General features: G+C 40.2%; 1 long non-coding RNA gene and 1 pseudogene across 2 annotated transcripts in view; one reads left to right on the forward strand and one right to left on the reverse strand.

The window, feature by feature from the left end:
* Positions 1 to 431: 431 nt before the first annotated feature.
* The window catches only part of LOC144617130 (uncharacterized), a 29,718-nt gene continuing 8,355 nt past the window's right edge, over positions 432 to 21,794 (reverse strand). The window contains exons 3-4 of one of the 2 annotated variants that reach the window (XR_013557201.2): positions 5,109 to 5,181; positions 432 to 2,206 (exon numbers count right to left, since the gene is read on the reverse strand). This is a non-coding gene — a long non-coding RNA (uncharacterized LOC144617130). The remainder of the gene's footprint in view (positions 2,207 to 5,108; positions 5,182 to 21,794) is intronic. The other variant, XR_013557200.2, reaches the window with a different exon arrangement.
* LOC132671051 (large ribosomal subunit protein uL24 pseudogene) lies at positions 11,933 to 12,613 on the forward strand (annotated as a pseudogene).

Consider the following 21,794-nt stretch of genomic DNA (forward strand, 5'->3'; position numbering starts at 1 on the left):
AGCCATTCTCTCATGAGCCTCAAATTATGCTGACAGGATAGTCACATGGCTTCAGGACAGGTGAGGCAACAGTTGCTTGCAAAACTGGGAACAGTTTTCAAGGACCATCTTGACACTAACTGCTGAGCCAGGTGCCCCTGACATCTGGGCAACCCCACTTGGGACCCTGAATACCCCACAGTCTCTAAGCCCCAGGTCGTCTAGACACTGCTTCATATATTTGGTTCTAATCCTACCAGTCACCCCTTTTACCTGGACTGACCTCTCCAATTCACCATAAATACCGCAGCCAAAATCACCTCATAGGACACCATTTCTCTGTCTCACCTTCAAAGGCATGTATGTATGTATATATGTATATATATATACACATAGATATAGATACACACACATATATGTATAATTTTGAATATAACAAGATTTTATTGTATTCATAACAAAACAAAAAAGAAGCATAGAGCTGGATCACTTGGCCCCTTCTCTTCTTATTTCTCTCCAGTTCAAAATGCTTGGCTCTACAGTTGGGCTCAATACATTCAAGCCCCAGCACAGTCCTCTTTGTAATTGATTTACAGTTTATTACATATTTTTAGTACATATTTCAAAGGATTGCATTATGGACATAATTTTTCCAATTCTTCTCTGAACTCTGGGAAATGGCTTTTCTCAATTCATTGATGGAGAAAAGTTCTCTCCCTTCCTGAATCTGGTGGTCTTATCATGCTCCAATTAGAGGCCTCTCTGCATGATCATTATGCTACATCTATCCTCAAGGACAGGAATAAAAACAACTTCTACCCTAGAGTGTTTTCCCTTCTCCCCACAGGACCAGAGGGGAGTCAGAAAACAGGGGCCTGCCCCATTGCTGCGCTGAGAAAATGGCACACACAGCATGCTCACCCTCAACCCTACCATGAATTGGTGATTGGGTACTTTATTACCTTTTGCTTGTTTTCTAAAATAAACCTCCCGGTTCAGTCAGTTGAACACCCGACTCCTGATTTCAGCTTAGGTCACAATCCCAGGGTCATAGGATTGAGCCCCGCATCAGGCTCCATGCCAAGCATGGAGCCTGCTTGAGATTCTCTCTCTCCCTTTGTCCCTCTCCCCTGCTTGTATGTACTCTATTTCTCTAAAAATAATAAAAATTAAAAAATAAAAAAAAATAAAAATAAAACAAAAACTTTTTAAAATAATAAAATAAATTAGACCGCCAAAGAAAACTTAATAATGGAACATGTACAATTTTGCTATTTCTCCCTCCTGATCCCTCCATGTGTCCTCTTATTGGCCAGTGGGGATATAGACAGGATCTCCTGAATGCAATACAGAAGACAACCGTTGGACCTGTAGCCCTACAAGAGTGATGTTAGACCCAAAGGAGAGGTCAGAATGCAGTCAGTATGTGGCATGCATGTCCAAGGGGATCAGGCAAGGCCTCCTTCAGGAAGTGACTGTGAAGCTAAAGTATATAGGATGAAGAGGACTTACCAGGATACAGAGGGTTTCAAGTAGAGGCAGCAGCAGATGCAAAAGCCCCTAGTGATGGAGAGCATGACGTTTTCCAGAAACTAAGAGAGAGCGCCAGCATGGTTGGACCAGGGAGAAGACAAGGGAACTCAGCACAGAAACAGGCAGGTGCCACAGAAATGGAGACTTAAGGGGGAAAAAAGCTTGATATGAGGCAACTTCATGAGAAACTAGTTTCTCTTTCTACCTGAGGCTGTCTTGAACTGCAGACACAGGGGACAGGTGGTCTCCTCCTTTCCTGTGGCTCTCATTTCCTCTAAAATCCAGAACCTACTTCATCTCCAAAGAGTCCTCCCTGATTTCCCTTGCCTTCCTTCCTTTCACAACGCTTGAACTTACCTTTGTTCCATCAGTGGCCTTCCCTATGCCAACTGGCGCTAAGAAAAAAACGCGGGGACAATAGAAAGTAGAAATAACTCCAATGCCTGGCCCATCCCCTTTCCCAGAAAACTGTGGGAAAATGCAAGCCTCGCAGGTTTTTTGTTTTTTGTTTTTTGTTTTTTTAATGACGTCCTGGTCATTTAACGTAGAGGAGAGGATTTCCTGGCTATTAGAAACACATTACCAAATGAAATCCAGACATCCAGGTCCTTCTTCATGCATGTCTACATCTCAAGGCAAAATTTCTCCCTTGTTCCAGAGAGAGGATTCCTGATAGTCACAGAAAGTGTTAAATCTATCCAAAACAAAAACAAGGAAACCAAAAAATGAAACAAGGCTTTCACAAAAATGAAATCACATTGTATCTGAAGGTGCCACAAGGGCTTACAGTCAAAGTTGCAAGGAAACATCCCGACCCATAGATGGCGCAAGGTGACTGCTAAATAAACAACCTAGTTGCAGATTACATCACAGAATCTTTCAGACCTGATAACCAAGCTGCCTCAAGGCTCGAGAGCCTCTGATCCGTCCCCCATCTTTGCTACAACCACACATTGGGTGTGCAGCTTCTTTCTCCAGTACATTGGATATTCATGGGCGGGGGAGGGGGGGGGCTCAGATTTCACCATTTTCTTCAAGAACTCCTTCTGGTATTTTCAAATCACCTGTGTATAAAAATGTGCCCAAATTCCTCAGACTCTGGTGCAGTTCATCCTCTCCACATCCTCAGTGGGCAGATACTAATCAGTTCCAGTGCACCACATAGAAGCTCCACCTTTTACTCATGTCTGACCTTGGCCTCTGAACCTACTCCATATTTTCCACAACCTCCCTGGTCACAAAAGCTTTTGGACAATGGGAGTTGTAGCTGAAGGGCTACTTCACGTTGTTAATTTAAGTGTTTATATTTGTTTACTGATAATAACTTATAAAGCCCTATCTTTGCCTCAGTAAATCTTCGCAATGATGCAATTATCTCCAATTTGGAAGTGAGAAACAAATTTAAGAGACCAAGTGGTTAGCATTTTCCAGGCTTGTAACATCAGACCAAACACAGTGAAGAGTGACTTTTTCAACCCATCTAGCTGTGACTCTCTATGCTTTGCTCATGTGTGTCCTCCTAATTTTGTTCTTTTTTTTTTTTTTTTCATGACCAGTGATACAGTGGTGATCTATAGTTAGTTTGCTAATAACTATTATGGTTTATAGAATTTATACTTCCTGGGTATAATCATGTCAATAGTGCTAAAATTTCTGCCACTCGCAGAGCCTTTCCAGAGTTCAGGCATCTTTCTAAAGTACTTCTTAACTGTGTTAACTCAGGTGACCCTCACAACAATCATATGCAAAAGCAAAGCACCATTATTAATCCTCAGTTTACATATGAGGAAGCTGAGGCACAGAGAAGTTAAATAACTATAGTGAAGATCACACAACCAATGGATTGTAGAACTGGGATCTGAACATAAGCCATCTAGCCTTGAGGCCATATCCTTACCCACTATACTAGTGCATGTTTAGAACTATTACTGGATCACGCAATGAACTAAGTTCATCTTCCCTCTCCTTGATAAATTTGTGACAGGTTGGCTTGAGGTCAAGCATCGGGGTGGAAATAGTTCCCGCCTGGAACTCCACTGTGTGGTGTTCACAAGTTCACCCTGGATCAAGGGAATCTAGTATAAACCCATTAAGGCTGCCCACAAGCACTCGGTGAAGCTTCCTAGGGGTAGAGCTATGGAAAGTTAGTGGAGCTTTCATTACCAAGAGAAGAGTGACTTAGCCTTTCTTACTTGTTTCCCATTTCCAAAATGGAGATTATTCCATCCAGCTCACTTTAGCATAAGTTACTCAGAAGTACCCTGCTCAGTGGGCAGCATTAACTGGCTGGATCCAGAGTATGAGGCTCCTCTCTATCAGGATTTCAATGTGTGGTTTCAACAACTGCAAGTTTATGAAAACTAAATAAAATACAAAATACAAAATGCATTTGTGGGCTCCTCATTTTAAAAGTTAAACATAGGGGCGCCTGGGTGGCTCAGTCGGTTAAGCGTCTGACTTCAGCTCAGGTCATGATCTCACGGTCCGTGAGTTTGAGCCCCACATTGGGCTCTGTACTGACAGCTCAGAGCCTGGAACCTGTTTCAGATTCTGTGTCTCCCTCTCTCTCTGCCCCTCCCCTGTTCATGCTCTGTTTCTCTCTGTCTCAAAAATAAATAAATGTTAAAAAAAATTTTTTAAGTTAAACATAGAATTACCATGTGATCCAGCAAGTCCTAGGTGCCTACCTAGAAGAATTGAAAGCAGGAACTCAAACAGATATCCATATACCAATGTTAATAGCAGCATTATTTAAAAGAGCCACATGCTAGAAGCAGCCTCAATGGTCTCAATGTCTGTGTCTCCCTAACCATATGTTGAAATCCCAATGCCCAATGTGATAGTATTAAGAGATGGGACCTTTGGGAAGTGATTAGGTCATGAGGGTGGAGTCCTCATGAATAGGATTAGTGTCCCTCTAAAAAGAGGCCCCACAGAGATCCCTCACCCCTCCCATAATATGAGGGCAGAGCAAGAAGTTTCCTTCTACAGCCCAGAAGAAGGCTTCTAGCAGAACTAGACTATCCTGGCATTTCCAGTCACTAAAATTGGTGTTTTGTTATAGCAACCCTACCAGACTAAGACACAACCCACAATCAATAGACAGATAAAGTGTGGTATACCCATTCGACAGAATATCATTCAGCCATAAAAAGGAATGAAATACTGACACATGCTACAATATGGATGAACCTTGAAAACATTATGCTAAGTTAAGTGAGCATGTCACAAAAGGACAAATATTGCCTGATCACTTATATGAAGCACCTAAAATATGCAAATTCATACAGACAGAAAGTAAAATAGAAGTTAACGGTGGCTGAGGGGAGATGGGAGTGGAGAGGTCATTGTTTAGTGGGTTTATAGTTTCTATTTCAGATGATGATATTCTGGAAATGGATGATGGCGATGGTTACACAACCCTGGAAATGTACTTAAATGCCAATGGATTGTGATGACCACAACTGAGATAAGGGCGACCATGTGACTACTCTGTGCAATGAGATTTAAGTTCCATCACTGAGTGGGGCTTGTGGGAAAGTTCATTAAAAGATACGGGTGGAGAATGCTGATTCATCTGGCATGCTCCCTTTTACCTTTGACCCTTTCTTCCTTCTTCCAGCATGGGACAAGGGCACGATGGCTAGAATTCCAGCAGGCATCTAGAAACTATGAGATAGAAGTCAGCACTGAGGAGGCAGAGAGGAGAGAAGTCTGACACAACACTGGCATTGTAGAATTGCCACTCCTTTTGTGGAATGCTTATCCCTGGATTCTGTTATCTGAGAGAAAAGAGGACTCGTCTTTGGTTTAAACCAGTGTTTAAACTACAAATCCTAACTGATTCAGCACATTAATCTCTATCGTTGTTGTTGTTGCTATTGGTTATATTACCAAGAAAGGGGTGCCAGGCCATGGTTGGTCTGGCAATTTCAGCAACACTTGGAAGACCGGTGATGTTGGAAAATGAGTTATCCACAGGCCTAACAGATATTCATGTGAAGTTGGAGGATTCAGGAAAACAACCCTGCCAGTCCCAGTGCCTCAGATGCCATTATAAAAAATAGAGATATCACTGCCTGTCCCCTGGGGCAGCCATGTTGATTGATATACTTCTCCCTTAGCTCAAGTGGGAAGAGTTTTCTGCTCCACAGAGTAGAAAGGACTGGTAGGCATCTGGCATCTTTTCCTTGCTAGATTTAGAGGGAAGGTGAAGGTTTCTGTAACTGTATTTCACAATTTCATATCATGACAAACACCAGGATAGACTGACTGGCTTGTCATCTGGGTGAGTTATTCCAACACCTCATATTTCGTTGACTTCTGCTTCATTGACCCTCACCTGCACAGCACTCCACACCAACAACTTCCTGGTATGGCTACACCCTGGACCTTGGCAGGAGAGGGAACTACTATACCAGAATCTTGATATCTGACATTTCATTATCCAACTGCCCCTCCCTTTTCTCCTGCCTATTCCTGTGCTTCTGCTCTTTGGCCTGATTATGACAGTCAATCCCATGGGTGTGTACATTGGTTCTAGGAAATTCAGCCCTATCCGTCAATATTTCAGATGCACATGCCCTTTGACCAAGCAGTGCTGTTCCTAGATATTTATCCTATAGATTACTAGAGTGTGCTAAATAACACACATGTATAAGAATAATTATTTCAGAAAAAGACTCATTAAGTGTGATGCATCCATTAAATTGAATGCCATGCAGTTATTTAAAAAATTGAGGCAAATCTATATGCAACAATATGAAAAGTTCCCAGTTGGTTAAACATCCAATGCTTGATTATGACTCAGGTCATGATCTCATGGTTCATGAATTTGATTCCTGCATTGGGCTCCATGCTAATGGCATAGAGCCTGCATGGGATTCTCTGTCTCCTTCTCTATCTGCCCCTCACCCTCTTTCTCTCAATAAATAAATAAATACATATTAAATATATATAATATGAAAAATTGCCCAAGATATACTTGTGAAAGAGGCAAAGTGTATTATATGCTACCACTTGTGTGGGGTAGTTTACATAAAAATAAATGATACATATATTAACTGTACCCAGCTTATGTATAGTATAACTATAATATAAATATATGTGTATAATATATATACACATGCATACACACACATAGTACCCTACTATCTCTAAAAGGATATACAGAACACCAGCAATGGTAGGAGACAGAAATGGATGGTGAAAAGATTTACTTTTCACTGCATATTCTTTTCATACTTTTGTCCTGTGTGCCAATATTACCTATTTAAAATAATTCTCAAAAAGATGTTCATCCCAGAACTGTTCTTCTAGGCTCCTTGTAGGTTTGCTACCTCCCTGACCAACTGCAAATCCATGGTCCATCTGTAGCAGACACTCTTGATGCCTGGTCATTATGCCCTCAGGCCTTATTTTCCCAGACTTCCAACAGCCAACATCTCTTTGACTGAAGCCTTTCTCTGGCCATCAGAGTCTTCTGTATCTCCACGTGTGGAAGCTCTCAGCTCATGCATGATTACCCCTGGAGCAGTCCTAACCAATGGCTAGTGGGAATCCCCTCAGGGGAGATAACTCTGAGATGTATTTCCACACTGGCTCCCAGAGTCCCCCAGCAGGATGAAGCTCCTGTTGATTGCAGAGCACACCCTTTATTGGTGTCTTTCCCTCCCCTGTCACGCTTCCTGCCCTCCCCTATCAGCATCTTTCCTACAATTGTCTCCCCGTAAACTGCTTGCTTTCGAATATCTGTCCCAAGGTCTGCCTTCAAGGAGCCAAAAGATCCAAGTCTTTTAACCACACTCTCTTCAAGACCGTCAATTTCTCTTGGCCTTCTGTGGACCTCCCATGGAAAAATCTACCCCAACCACCAGTCCAATGCCCCTGAGAAAAATCTCTGAACCATGCTGATTTACCTTCCCCCAATTTAGTATTTATAATCTCAAGCTGACTCTTTAGTGCTGTTCAAAATTCCTCATCAGTTCCTTTCTCCTTTTCCAGAAGAAACATCTTCAAACTGTTACTATTATTGAGTTCTACTTACTTCCACCTCCCTGCTTCAGAGTCCCCACCCACTTCCCTGAGAAAAGAGAAGCAAATGACAATAAACTCCTGGGGATTACTATTTCTAAGTTTCACACATTTTTATTTACTTTCTCTGATGGATAAGTTTTCCTTCTGGGCTTTTCTTTGCATTTGGTACAGGATGACTGTGGAACTAGACAAGGTAGGTTCACATCCTGGTCTGCTACTTACCAGTCTTGTGACCTTGGGCGATTGATTCAATCTCTCTCCTCTATAATGTAGAAACAGAAGCAGTACCTGCTTCATATGATAGATTGCAGAGTAAATGAGTTAATGCTTGTAAAGCCCATAGACCATCGCCTGAAAATATTGTAAGTACTTAATATATGTTATTGTTCTAAATGTTCTGTGATGAACACCTGTCACTTTTGAAATCGGGGAGAAAAAAAGAATATATTACTGTATATTTGTATGGATGTTGATATCTCTGTTTACCAGTTCTTACCTACTTTTCTTGGAAGACCAGAGGCCTCTATGTGTGCATTCCCACTCCTCCACCTGTACTCACTAACTCAGCCTCTAATTTATCACCTACAATTCTGACTCTTCAGTGTCCCCCTTCTCACTTCTGTCCTCATTCTCTCCTTTTCCATTGAATCAGCCTCAAATATGCTCAAATTATTGTCATCAAAAAAAAATAAAAAACAAACTGTCTCCCACCCCGCTGTTGTATGAAGTTGACTCTCTCCTGTCAGCTGCCCCTACCTTTCTCACCTCATATTACCCACCAAAATCAGACTTGCTCCCTACTACTGTTCTAATAAGCTCTTCTAGCATGGCTCCAGGATCACAATTACCAAATGGACATTTTTTTTTAAGTTCTCTTCTCTAGGATTTCTTTCAATAGCATTTTATGCTGTCTATTACCACCACCCTCTACTGATTAATTCATCATGACTTATTGAGCATGAACCATAAATGTTGTATTATGTAGAGTTTAGGTGCCAGGGATACAGTGATAAAGTCTGCCTTAGGTTGTGTTTCCCCAGGAAGCAGACCCAGAGACAGAAGTTCAGTGTAAATCGTTTATTTGGAAAGAGATTCTGGAAACACTGGTAGGGGAGTGAGGAAGTAAACAGAGGAGAAAAATCCAATATAGGTACATTCATGAGCAGGAAGGATAATTTGGCTCAGTCCTACTTTGGACCTCTCAGAGACAGCAGAATGGAAACTTCATCACTGTCCCTGACACGGGGCAGAGGAAAGGAAATATTCTGTCACCTCCCATCTGTCAGTAACTTCTCAGCTCCTCCAGCCTGCCTCACAAGAGGACCAGCATGCTTGAGGAAAAGCCTCAGACAGAACGTTGTGGAAACTTGCAGTGAGAAGCTCTTGGTATCTATGGCAACAGGGGATATGTCAGGGGCACCAGCAGAGTCTGCTGCAAAGACAGGCAAGATTCATGTTCTGTGGAACTTCCAGAGACAAATAACACAATGTGAGCAAAAAAATGAATAATGTAGGGGTGCCTGGGTGGCTCAGTCAGTTAAGCGTCCAACTCCGGCTTAGGTAATGATCTCACAGCTCGTGAGTTTGAGCCCTGCATCAGGCTGTGCTGACAGCTCAGAGACTGGAGCTTGCTTCAGATTCTGTCTCCCTCTCTCTCTGCCCCTCCCCCTGCTCACACTCTGTCTCTCTCTCCTTCAAAAATAAACATTAAAAAAATTTTAATGAATAATGTAATTTCAGATACAGACACATATCATGAAGGAAATTAAACGGTGCGATGTGATGACCACTGGTGTTGGCAATGTGGGTTGAATTGTGTCCTTTCAGATGTTGGAGTCCTAACCCCCAGTACCTCAGAGTGTGACTATTTAGAAATTGTCCTTATGGAGGTAATCAAGTTGGACATCATTAGGGTGGTAATCCAATATGATGGGGTTCTTATGTAAAGGGGACATTTGGACACAGAGATTCACAAAGAGGGAGATGATGCGATGAGACACAAGAAGAAGACAGCCCCACAAAAGCTAAGGATCAGATTGTCCTTCACAGCCCTCAGGAGGAACCAACCATGATAGTACCTTCATTTTAGACTTATAACCTCCAGAGGGTGAGACAATAAATGTCTGTCATGTAAGCCACCTGGTCTGTGACAACTTTGTTATGGCAGCCCTCACAAACTAATACAGTAGGTGTCTAATTAGATGGGGTGGTCAGGGAAGACCTCTCTTGAGGTAATATTTAAGCTGAGGCCTAACTAAAGGCAAGAGCCAGCCTTGCATAGGTCTGGGGCAGAGCACTTTAGACAAAGGGATAAGTAAATGCAATGGCCCAGAGGGAGAATGGATTTGGTATGTTTAAAGAACAGAGAAAAGACTTTGGTGTGGCTGGATTTAGTGAGCTGTAGTGGCAGAATGTGCAGATGGGGTCAGAGAACTGGACAGGGTTCTAATGTGGGTCCACTTAGGTCAAGATAAAGTTTGGATCATAGTCAAAGTACAATGAGAAACCATTGGAGGGTTTTAATCAGAGGAATGACATGATCTTATTCATGCTTTTGTAAAAGCATTCTGTCTGCTACATGGAGAATGGTCTAGGTAGAAGAAGAATAAGATCAGAACCAGGGAGGCCACTCAGAAATCTGTTGCAGTTGTCTAGGGGAGAGGTGTTAGCATCTAGGAGTCATGGGGTGCCTGTGGAAGAAAAAGAAGTGCAGACATTCATATATAATTAGGAGCTTAATTGATAAGACTTTCTGGTGGGAGGAGGTTGGGGAGGGGAGGTAATCAGAAAGGTATCTGTTTGCTTACTTGAGCAGCTGGGTGAATGGTGAGCTATTTACTGAGATGGGAAAGCCTGGGAGAAGAAAAGGTTGGGGTGAGAAGGGAGGAGAATCTCTCTTTCCTTGGCTTTCAGGATACTGCCCACTCCTGTTTTTCTCCAACTCTCTGACTCTTCTTCTTCTTCTTTTTTTTAAGTTTATTTATTTTGAGAGAGAGAGCATGCACGTGTGCAGGGGTGCACATGCACAGGGTTGGCTCTTGCCTTTAGTTAGACCTCAGCTTAAATATTACCTCCAAAGAGAGGTCTTCCCTGACCACCCCATCTAATTAGTAGACACCTACTGTATTAGTTTGTGAGGGTTACCATAACAAAGTTGTCACAGACCAGGTGGCTTACATGACAGACATTTATTGTCTCACCCTATGGAGGTTAGAAGTCTAAAATGAAGGTACTGTCATGGTTGGTTCCTCCTGAGGGCTGTGAAGGAGAATCTGACAGAGAGAGAGAATCCCAAGTAGGCTTCACGCTGTCAGTGCAGAGCCCGACGTGGGGCTCCATCCCACGAACCGCGAGATCATGACCTGAGCAGAAACCAAGAGTCAGACACTTAACTGACTGAGCCACCGAGGAGCCCCTGTGACCCTTCTTTCTGTTTTTCTTCTTGGTTCCTCTTTCTCTATTCACAGAAATGTTGGCCTTCCATTTTCCTTTATCCTTTCTTCTCATACTCTCCTTGGGTGATTTCATCCTTTCCCAAAACTCTGGTACCACCTCTATGTCAATCACTACCAATTGTACATAACCAGCCCAACCTCTCTTCAGAGTTTTCAGAACTACATTTTCAACTGCCTTATAGATTTCATACCTGGAAATTCAAACTAATGTGTCCAAGCCTCTCTAAACCCATCCATTCAGGCTTACCCTCAAATCTACTCATCTAGGTGGGTTCTCTAACTCAGCCAGTGGCTCAACCATACACCTTTCCTCTCTTGTTCTCATCTCCTCCCACATCTACCCCACATTCTTCCCTAAGCCCCATGATTGTTAAATGTAGTTATAAGAACTGTTACTGTGGAGCAGAAGAAAAAGCATTAAGAATTAGGATTTTAAACAGTGTGAATGGTTTATCTAGAATTGAAAATCTTTCAAGATAGTATTCTAAGGTAATGTGAAATATTGTGAGGTTATCTGAAATACTTCATGATTGGGAAACCTGCTTGATGAAAACATAAATTTACTAGAGGAGAGTAATGGGGAAGAGTTCTTAGGCCATAAATTAGGCATAAAACATTTAAGTACAGATTTTGTCACTAATTTACCATTTGTTCTTGGCTAATAAGTCATTTACCACATTTGTGTCTGAGTTTTCTAATTTATCAAATTGCTATGAAAATTAATCCCATTCCTATGCAACTCACAAGGATGTTTCACCATAAAGGAAAGAAGATTGTTATCATTAAAAGTGTCAGGGAGGAAATAGAATCAAATAGTATATTAAAATAATAACCCATCATGACCAAGTAGGGTTTAATCCCAGAAGTAAAAATAGTTTAATATTTAGATATCTATTAATATTACTCAATACATTAACAGATAGAAGAAAATAAGTCATATAATTATTGAGAAATATGCCCAAAACCACTGGAAAATATTCAACATTAATTCATGATTTAAAATAAAAACCCTCTTATTAAGGTAAGCAACTTTTAATTTTTGGCTGGCTAGTTACATTTACTTTGTATTTCTCATAAATAGTAGGTTTAGGGTGAAGAGTATCAAAAGCCCTTGCTTTCAAAAATTGTTTTTTGCCCTTCCTTTTTGTTGCCATCGCTAAAGCGCCAGCAGCCAAAATGAAGTTCAATCCCTTTGTGACTTCTGACCAGAGCAAGAACCACAAAAGGCATTTCAATGCATCTTCCCACATTCACAAGAAGAAGTCTTCCTCTCTCTCCAAAGAGCTGAGACAGAAGTACAAGGTTCATTCCATGCCCACCCGAAAGGATGATGAAGTACAGGTTGTGTGAGGACACTACAAAGGTGAGCAAATTGGCAAAGTAGTCCGGGTTTACTGGAAGAAATACATCATCTACCTTGAATGAGTACAGTGAGCGAAAGCAAATGGCATGCCTGTCCATGTGGGCATCATCCTAGCAAGGTGGTTTTCACTAGACTAAAACTGGACAAAGACCACAAAAAGATCCTTGAAGGTAAAGGCAAATCTCATCAAGCAGGAAAGGAAAAGGGCAACTAAAGGGAAGAAACAATTGAGAAGATGCAGTACTAAAGTAATCTTATATACGGCTTTAAATAAAAACCGTTAAAATGAAAAAAATCCTTTTCAATTAAAAAAAAAAACCTACCCAAAATACTTTTCAGTGGTAACAAGCATGAAAGAATAGAATTTGAAGTAGAATTTCATTATTTGAAATCATGTTAAAGGCTTATACTTGTTCCATTATTTTCTTTTTATGGATAGTATTGGTCACAGCCTTAATTTATTGATACACAGTCTTAGATCAGAAATGCAATCTCCCATAATAACTTTGTAAAAGAATACCTGTTCTGGGAATATGGATGAGCGCAACAGTAGAGAAGCAGGGACACATAATGAATTTTGATTTTTCTTTTCTTTTCTTTTCTTTTCTTTTCTTTAAAGAAATTGTCTGTAGACATTCCTATCTCTTTCCAGCTGACTATATCTAATTGGAACACAAAGACCGGTCATTCAGCTATCCCACCCCTGGCCTTTCCCATTGCTTCCACACCATGGAATGAATACTGCAGCCCTAAATCATTTCCACGTCGCTGGTAGTGCAAGAAAGCTACCAGAGTTTATATTTATGTCTACTTTCTTCAGCGTAAAAGCAGGTTGCCTATATTTCAAGCCATAGAATTACAGAGCATTATTATGGAAAGAAGTCTGAGAAACGCAGTCTAAACCAGTAGTTTTCAACCCTGGCTGCACGCTAGAATAACCAGAGGACTTTTAAACAATTAACAACGCTCTGACCTCACCCTCAGAGTCTAATTTAATTGGTCTAGTAAGAGACCCTGGCTTTGGTGGTGTTTTGTGTTTCTTCTTATTGAAGTATAATTAACATATAGTGTTATATTAGTTTAAGGTATAAAATATAATGATTCAACAATTCTATACATTATTTGGTGCTCTTCAAGATAAGTGGACTCTTAATCCCTTTTATTTTTTCACCCATCCCCCTGCTTACCTACTCTCTGGCGACCACCTATTTGCGATCTGTATTTAAGAGTCTTTTTTTTTTTTTCTTTATTCATTTGGGGTTTTTTTTCTTAAATTCTACATATGAATGAAATCACATGATGTTTTTTTTTCTCTGATTGACTTATTTCACTTAGCATTCATTATACCCTCTAGGTCCATCCATAGATGAATGGATAAAGAAAATGTAGTATACATATACACACATATGTAATATACATATATTGGAATATTACTGGTCTTGGTAATTTTTAAAAGCTCTCCCAAGTGATTCTAACATGCAACTGCAGTTTTAAAACACTACTGTAGTTTATTTTTTTTTTTTAATGAGCAAACATAGACCCTGAGTGACCAGCTAGGTAATGGCAGATCTCATTGACTTATAGGTAATATTTATGTTGGAAATGAATCACAAAAGATGACTGTGTCCATTCAATGCCTCCCTAAAACATGGACTGAAGCCCACCCAAGGATCACCTTTTAAGACATGAGACATTTTAAAGACATGTTAAGTCTGTAAAGGTTAGATGTTAATTTGTGAAAATGAATACTATATAAATGAGTTTTTGTATAATAGAAATAAAAATTATTTCTATTCATCTGAGAAGATAATCCCAAAGGTTATGATTTTATTTACCTATGGGACATGAACCAGTTTTGTATCTAATTTATCAATCCTATTCCAACATAATTTTCTATTTATATTCTCTCTTGATTTCTCTTGCTCTCTCTTTCTCTTTCCCTTCTAATACATCACTTACTTTCTTTTTTCTTTTTTTTTTTTAATGTTTTTATTTATTTTTGAGACAGAGAGAGACAGAGCATGAACGGGGAAGGGGCAGAGAGAGAGGGAGACACAGAATCTGAAGCAGGCTCCAGGCTCTGAGCTGTCAGCACAGAGCCCGACGCGGGGCTCGAACTCACAGACTGTGAGATCGTGACCTGAGCCGAAGTCGGACGCTTAACCAACTGAGCCACCCAGGCGCCCCTACATCACTTACTTTCTCTGTGTTTCAATTTCCTAACTGGCTTTATCATCTTTCTGGTTACTTCATTAATGAGAAATCAAACTTTGATACTTGCTCACTAAGTATTTATATGGAAATTACAAATATAAAATCATGAGAATTATGTTTTGACACTTGAAAATGTTGTAAATTTTATTAAGCTATCCTAAACCATTAAGAAGCTTTAATTCATCATTCAAGATGTAATTTATTCTGTTCTCCAAATATATCATTCATCAAACACATTCAGAAGCCATAAAATTGGAGAATTTTACTGCAGGCAAAGTAGAGTAACAAGAACCTAACTAATGCTCCCTTTTGGAAAAAAATAAAAAATAAAAATAAATAGGCAAAATATATGAGTCTACAGTTTTCAGATATTGGACACCAGGCAGCACAGGATAGTGATCCCTGAGGAAGGGAAGGAAACAAGAAGAGCTCTGTGATCATCCCAGCTTATTGCCTAGAAAGAGTTTCCAAGAGGCAGTGCAGGGAGGAGGGCTCCCCAAGTTGTGGAGTTGGAGCTAGAACTCAGGGATGCCAAGGCAGCTAGAGTTTCACAGGTGAGAGCTCCACAGAGAGAGCTTTAGAGATCTGAGAGAGTCTCCCTGGAATGTTCAGGTAGAAAGTGATCAGTATAAACATGTAAGGAAACTACCTGAGGCCAGGGAAAGAATTAGTAGGGGAAAAAAATACTGGTTGCTTACCTAAGACTGGAAATAGTTCCTGCTTCCACCAACCTGGGTGGAAAGTTTCCTATTTCACAGCCCATTGGGTGGAAGAATCAGTAGTTAGGGGAAAATCAGCCCTTGACTAGAAGCTGCTCTGGTCCCATCTAACAAGGCTTAAAAGCAAGCCTCAAAGGAATGCAAGTAATTGAGCTCAGAGCAAGCATCAAGAATATTTATAGGAATATAAAAATAACCAGCACCCAACAAGGTAATATTCACAATGTCTGACATTCAATCCAAAATTACCAGGCAGATTATATTTGTAAAACTTTTGCCTCTGTGCGAGAAAGGATTATCAAGAAATTGCAATCTTCTAACAAAGTATTGTCAATCCGATGGATGGAAAGGAAACAAAACTGAATACAAAATTTTACTTGTCAGTAAAAAGTAAAAAGAGGAAGATTGTTTTTTACGTGACCATTAAGTGCAATTGACACTGAGGTGTTTTTTTTTTTTGTTTTAATAGGTCTATTGTGTTGCTATGGTTACAAGTTTGCATTAGCATTTTCACTAGGAAACGGTGTGGTCTGAACATTCCTCCCACTTTTTACATCTGCCCACTTGCTCCAGACAGTGATTTGGTAACCTGGCTTCCAGCCCTAGCCTCCTCCACCAACCCCAGTGAGTGCACATTTTTCATCCCCTTCTCAGAAAATTTTAGCTCCTCTGAGATGTGAAGTTAGGTTCTGGCTCCTACTCAGAATGCATATTGTCAAACCGCAAGACACTGATCAGCTTCCTTTGTGCAACTCAATAAACTTTTACCTCTTTGGCATGATCTATATGCATGAGATCACTATGAGATAATTCATTAATTTTAATAAGCTCTTTAAAAATGCATTTAGAAATAAATTTAATCACTACAGAAGATATCCACTTTGAAATTCTGGGTGTTTTTCTTAAAGCAATCCTTGTAAGATAATTTTGCAGCTTCGTGATGAGTCTTCTTCTAAGTTTTACATGTTCATGTATCTTTCCATTCTTCCTCTCTCCTTCTCCTTTTCTGATCTCCTCCTCCCCTCTCTTTAACGACTTTTTCTTGTTACAGTTATTCCCATCATTCAAGCTTGTATCTCTGAAATTTGGTCCTCGAATCAGATTATTGGAATGTCTCCTAAGAAATAAAAAGGTAGTGGAGCACCTGAGTGGCTCAGTTGGTTAAGCATCTGACTCTTGATTTCAACTCAGGTCATGATCTCATGGTTTGTGAATTCGAGCCTCCCATCAGGCACTGACAGTGCAGAGACTGGGATTCTCTCTCTTTCCCTCCCTCTCTCACACTCGCTCTCTCTCAAAATAAATAAATAAGTAAATAAACATTAAAAAAAGAAAGAAGGATAAAGGCAATAGGCAAAAAATTCGCAGGATTGGGCCTCCTGAAGACTGACTCAGTAACAGAAACTGAAGTTGGTCATCTTCAAGCATGGGAAGAGCTGCTAACCACTAACCTAGCTCAGGTTCTTACCATTTCTAATCAGTCTTTATTCCTGAACCCCCTCTCGAGCTTCCCTCCATACACCAACCATACATCTTTCTAAACTGCAGTCTGTCACTTGAAATCCTCCTGTGGATCCCTGTTGTCAATAAGATGATGTCCAACCTCCTTAAAATATCATCTGAGGCCTTTAGTGATCTGGATCCTGCCTCTTACTCTGACCTCAATGATCAGTGTTCATGCCCCTCCCTATCCACCCACCAGTCTCACCTCTCTCTCTCTCTCTCTCTTTCTCTCTCCTTCACCTAGCCACTCCAAATTCCCTATCACTCCCAGCTCCCCAGTGCACCATATTTTCCTATGGTACCATGCCTTTGCATGGGAGGCTTTCCTTTGTTCCTTGTTCCCCAACTGACACCAGCCCAGTGATATCAAATTACAATAATATAGTTTCAAGACTGATCTTTTATCCTAGAAAAGTGTGCATAACACTCTGTCTCATAGCTTCTGTTGTCTCTGATCTTTGCAGCCAAGTTTATTTATAACTGTGAATTGGAATTCTCTACAGTTGTGGTTTCATGATGTCAGATGCCAGCAGGAAACTGAACACTTAAATCAGTGATCCACATGTCTGAGAATATGTGAATGCTTAGCACTGTGTAGCTCTAGTCTAAGAAGCAATTAGTATTAACGGGTCCTTGGGTCACCACACTCTGAAATCTCCCAGTACTTTCAAATACATCATTGCATTCACTGGTCCTCTCATGGTGGCCATAGTGGCATTGCTCACATTCTGATGCTCTGCATAAGATGCTTTTAATGTGCAATAGTAGCACAAATTCAGGGACGCCTGGGTGGCTCACTCGGTTGAGCGTCAGACTTCGGCTCAGGTCACAATCTCGAAGTCTGTGAGTTCAAACCCCAAATTGGGCTTGCTGCTGTTGGCACAGAGCCCGATTCAGAGCCTCTGTCCCCCTCTCTCTCTGTCCCTCCCCCACTCACTCGCACTCACTCGCTCTCTCTCTCTCTCTCAAAATTAAATAAAACATTTTTAAAAAATTGTAGCACAAATTCAGTTTGCCCAAGCCATGGGCTGGTATGTGGCAGGTTTAATACTCCCTCATACATGGTCCACTGCCTCGCTTGGCACATCTGACCAGTGACCGCAGGGCTATCCTAACCCAAATATATAAGAACTGTAATATCTTGGAAAACACACAAAACCACAGGTAACGAGACTTGAAATTAGACTGTCACTCTATTCCTCTACCTCCACGGTGTGACCTGGAAGTCATTTCCCCTTTCTGTGTCTCATTTATCTCATCTATAAAACTCATGAGTTAGACAAGACCATTGTTTCTTCAACTGGAATCCACAGACTGCCTGCATCAGAATCACCTGGGATGCTTTTTGGCAATACAGACACTCAGGACCCTCCCCCCTACTGAGTCACACTCCTTAGTGGGGGACGAAGAGAGCAGGGGGAGTCTAGAGAACAGGAGAAATCCAAAATCAACAGTTTAAATAGCTGAAGTAACTCCTATGCTACTAAAACTTGGGATCCACTGCGATAGATGATCACGTAAATGGTGGCTCTCTACCATGTTCCCACCATCTAGGTTGCTTTCTGTGGTAAGATGTGTTATAAAGAAAAAAAAAAATCATTAATGAATTTTAAAAGCTAAGCTTAGCAGTGTATTTAGAATACAAAATTTAGAATCGTGTTTGAAAATTAACTGTAGGCAATTCAAGGTGATCATTATAAATTGCACCACTTCCATTCATTCATTTTCCCTTTTATTTGCTTGTGTGGGATAGCAACGCCTTCCAGGCCTTTCTTGAGTATGTGCATGGTCCTGTACAAGCATGTGGCCTTCCAGATTTGTTGGAATATATCAGAGCTTTTCAGAACCTCCCAATTCACCAGTTTTTCCTCTTAAGTTTTGTGGTCAGCCTTGAAATGCTACAAGACTTACTGTTCTAACTGAGATTCAGCTATTTTTCCTGAGTAAATACTCCTTGGATTATTGCAAACCTTTAGTTAATTTCCAGAGTTCTAAAAAAGGTTGATTTTGACAGTTTTTATTGCTCATAAAGAAGAGCAGATTTTTGGAGGTCTTTACACCCCTGATTTGTTTGTTTCTGTTTTTGTTTTACCCCATAGTCATCTCTGAATCCCACCCCAGCTAGGTGCAGATATAACCCCAGAATTTCAGGGCAGTTAAGCTCCCAGGAAATTCTCCACTATGGGTGACTGGACACAGTCCTTCAGACGGATGCTTCTGAGAGGCTTCTGTATGCTTTTCCAAAGTTCTGAGAGAATCTAGACCCCATTGCTTAAAGCAACAACCTCAATAATACACACTTATGTTAGCTTTTCCTCCCTCCCTGCCTCACTCTTTCCATTCCTTCACTCTTGTTTCAAAGAACTCTCTCCCAAATAACTCACACCCTGATCCTTGTCTCGGCCTCTGCTTCAGAGAGGACCCAAACTAAAACAGCTGTCTGTTCTGGTGAACTATGTATAGTTGTGGCACTTATAAATTACTGTAGTGCTTTACTTCACCAGTTTTCTGGGTTTTAATCAAATCTGAATACATTCACCAGGGGTATGTAGCACTCATGTGTATCCGAGAGTAAGAGACGGATGAGCATTAAGAAAAGCTGTTCTAAAGCATTATGATTTCGGGGCACCTGGGTGGCTCAGTCAGCTAACCGACTTCAACTCAGGCCATGCTCTTGTGGTTCTTGGGTTCAAGCCCCGCTTTGGGCTCTGTGCTGACAGCTTAGAGTCTGGAGCTTGCTTCTGTCTCTCTCTCTCCCTCTCTCTCTCTCTCTCTCTCTCTCTCTCCGTTTCTCCCCCACTCATGCTCTGCCTCTCAAAAATAATAAATAAACATAAAAAATTTTTAAACAAAGCATTATGATTTCTAGGACAGAAAAAGAACTGCCAACATTTGAATTTTGGGGTAAAAAGCAGATGTCTCCATATATTACAATCCTTTACTACCTAGACCAGATTTTATAACCAGAAAAGCAGCCTCCCTTACGCTAAGTATATCATGAAGTTAAACAGAATGAGGTCTGGGCAAGTTCTTTCTTGGTAGAGCTCTCAATCACCACAGGGCTTGATAATGATGATTATTATGCTAGCAACAACAGAAATGATAGTCCCTATGATTGACAGCTGACCATGCTGGGCACTCACTGTAACCACTACTCCAGCTATTAACAGTTAGCACCTGATGGGAACATACATCTGAGTTGCCTTCTCTTATTAGGTGCCTGAAGGTCATAGTGTCCGTCTAAATTGGATTTGGAATTACATAAAATACATGTGTATTCCCAGACCTCCAAATGTCCTTTTAACTATATACAATCTCATTTGCAGTATCCTTCCATCTGGAGGCTCTTGTTACTATTCCAAATGGCCATGGGATGCATTAGCCACTGGGACACATGTTTGCTATTACCAGGTGCTCATAGAACAACTGCCCCTAGCAGTTCCTAGCGAGAAACCAACAACAGAATCTGGAGGGATTGGAGAGGTCCACAACATCACTTCTAGTGTGGGTGGGAGGTGATTCCTCTGCCAGAAAAAAGTTTTCATCTACCACTGGGCCTGTCTAGTGGCAGTCACGCGGCCCTGATACAGGGACTAAAGGCATCTTTCAATTGAGGATTTGACACAGACAATAAATATTACTGCAAAAACTGTAGACAAATACTGAATCTACTTTGTGGGATATAATACACAGTTCTGTACACTGTTAATTACAAATAGTATCTAATACACTCTGATGCCTTCTTAGTAAAATGGTTGTGAAACCTTCTGTCAGGAGTAGTTAGCACTAAGCTAGGCACCTAATAAGAATGATAATGACAACAACAGATTCTATTATTTTAGTACCAGTTATATGCCAGGACCTTCACGTTCATTATCCCTAGCCTTCAGAGATACACTGTAGGCAGTAATCCATAAGATCCCTATTTTACACATGAGAAAACCGCCATTCCGAGAGGTTAACTTGTCTTAGTATATGATATTTGAATGAATATTTTTGTATGAATGAATAAATGACAATGAATAAGTGAAATTAACTAATTAAATGAAAGGGGAATTGGGATGCTCTAGAGCTGGTCCAGTAATGCTTCTATTTTTGTCATACTGGGTCACAAATAATATCTTTTTTTTTTTTTTTTTTTTTTTGCTTCTCTTTAATACTTCCTGCCAGGCTGGTATTTTCCTGATAGTGGATCCAAAATACTAATATCACAGTATTGTCATATTTTCCTGTCTGCAATTTCTTATAGTTGTTTTTTGCCCCTTACTAAAAACGTATGTATTTCTGCCTTTCTGTAATGTTTCACCAACTGTGTAATGCCACAAAGGGTGAAAGAATGACTCTAACAACCTCCACAATATGCTTACAAATATTTTGTGTCAAAATACTTTTGCACTTGAATTAGAAAAGGTGTTAAGTTTCTTGATTTCTTTTTTCATTATAAAAATACATGCTAATTACAGAAAGTCTGACAAAACAAAATAGAATAACTTTTTATGAATATATATGGTATCATTTTTGAAAGACAAGCATTGTTAGCAGTAGTGTGCTAGATTTCCTTCCTGCCTAGGCTTTTTTTGTTTCTCTTACTTAACTTTAAAAGGTTTTAGCTATTACATACTCTTCTTAAGCATCATTTTGAATAACAACATAAAAAAAGATAACTACTTACAGTGTCATTTGGAAAATAGTCTATATGTCCATCAACTGGAGAATTTAAGCATTTTAATAAAAAATTGAAAGCATTTAATGCAAAATTGAGGCTTGAAAGTATTTAATGCAAAAAAATTTCAAAATTTAGATTTAGGTTTATTTCCTTAGGTGTAGTCTTACTATATGTATATATCATACTCATGTATTACATGACTCATGATTACATGATTATTTCTATACATATATGTATAGAAAGACATATACATATATGATTACATGATTACATTTCTATACATATAAATAAATATATGTAAACTATTCTTAGATATGATTCTTCAT

Source organism: Panthera onca, chromosome C1 (assembly GCF_046562875.1).
Source record: "Panthera onca isolate mPanOnc1 chromosome C1, mPanOnc1 haplotype 2, whole genome shotgun sequence".
Taxonomy (NCBI): domain Eukaryota; kingdom Metazoa; phylum Chordata; class Mammalia; order Carnivora; family Felidae; genus Panthera; species Panthera onca.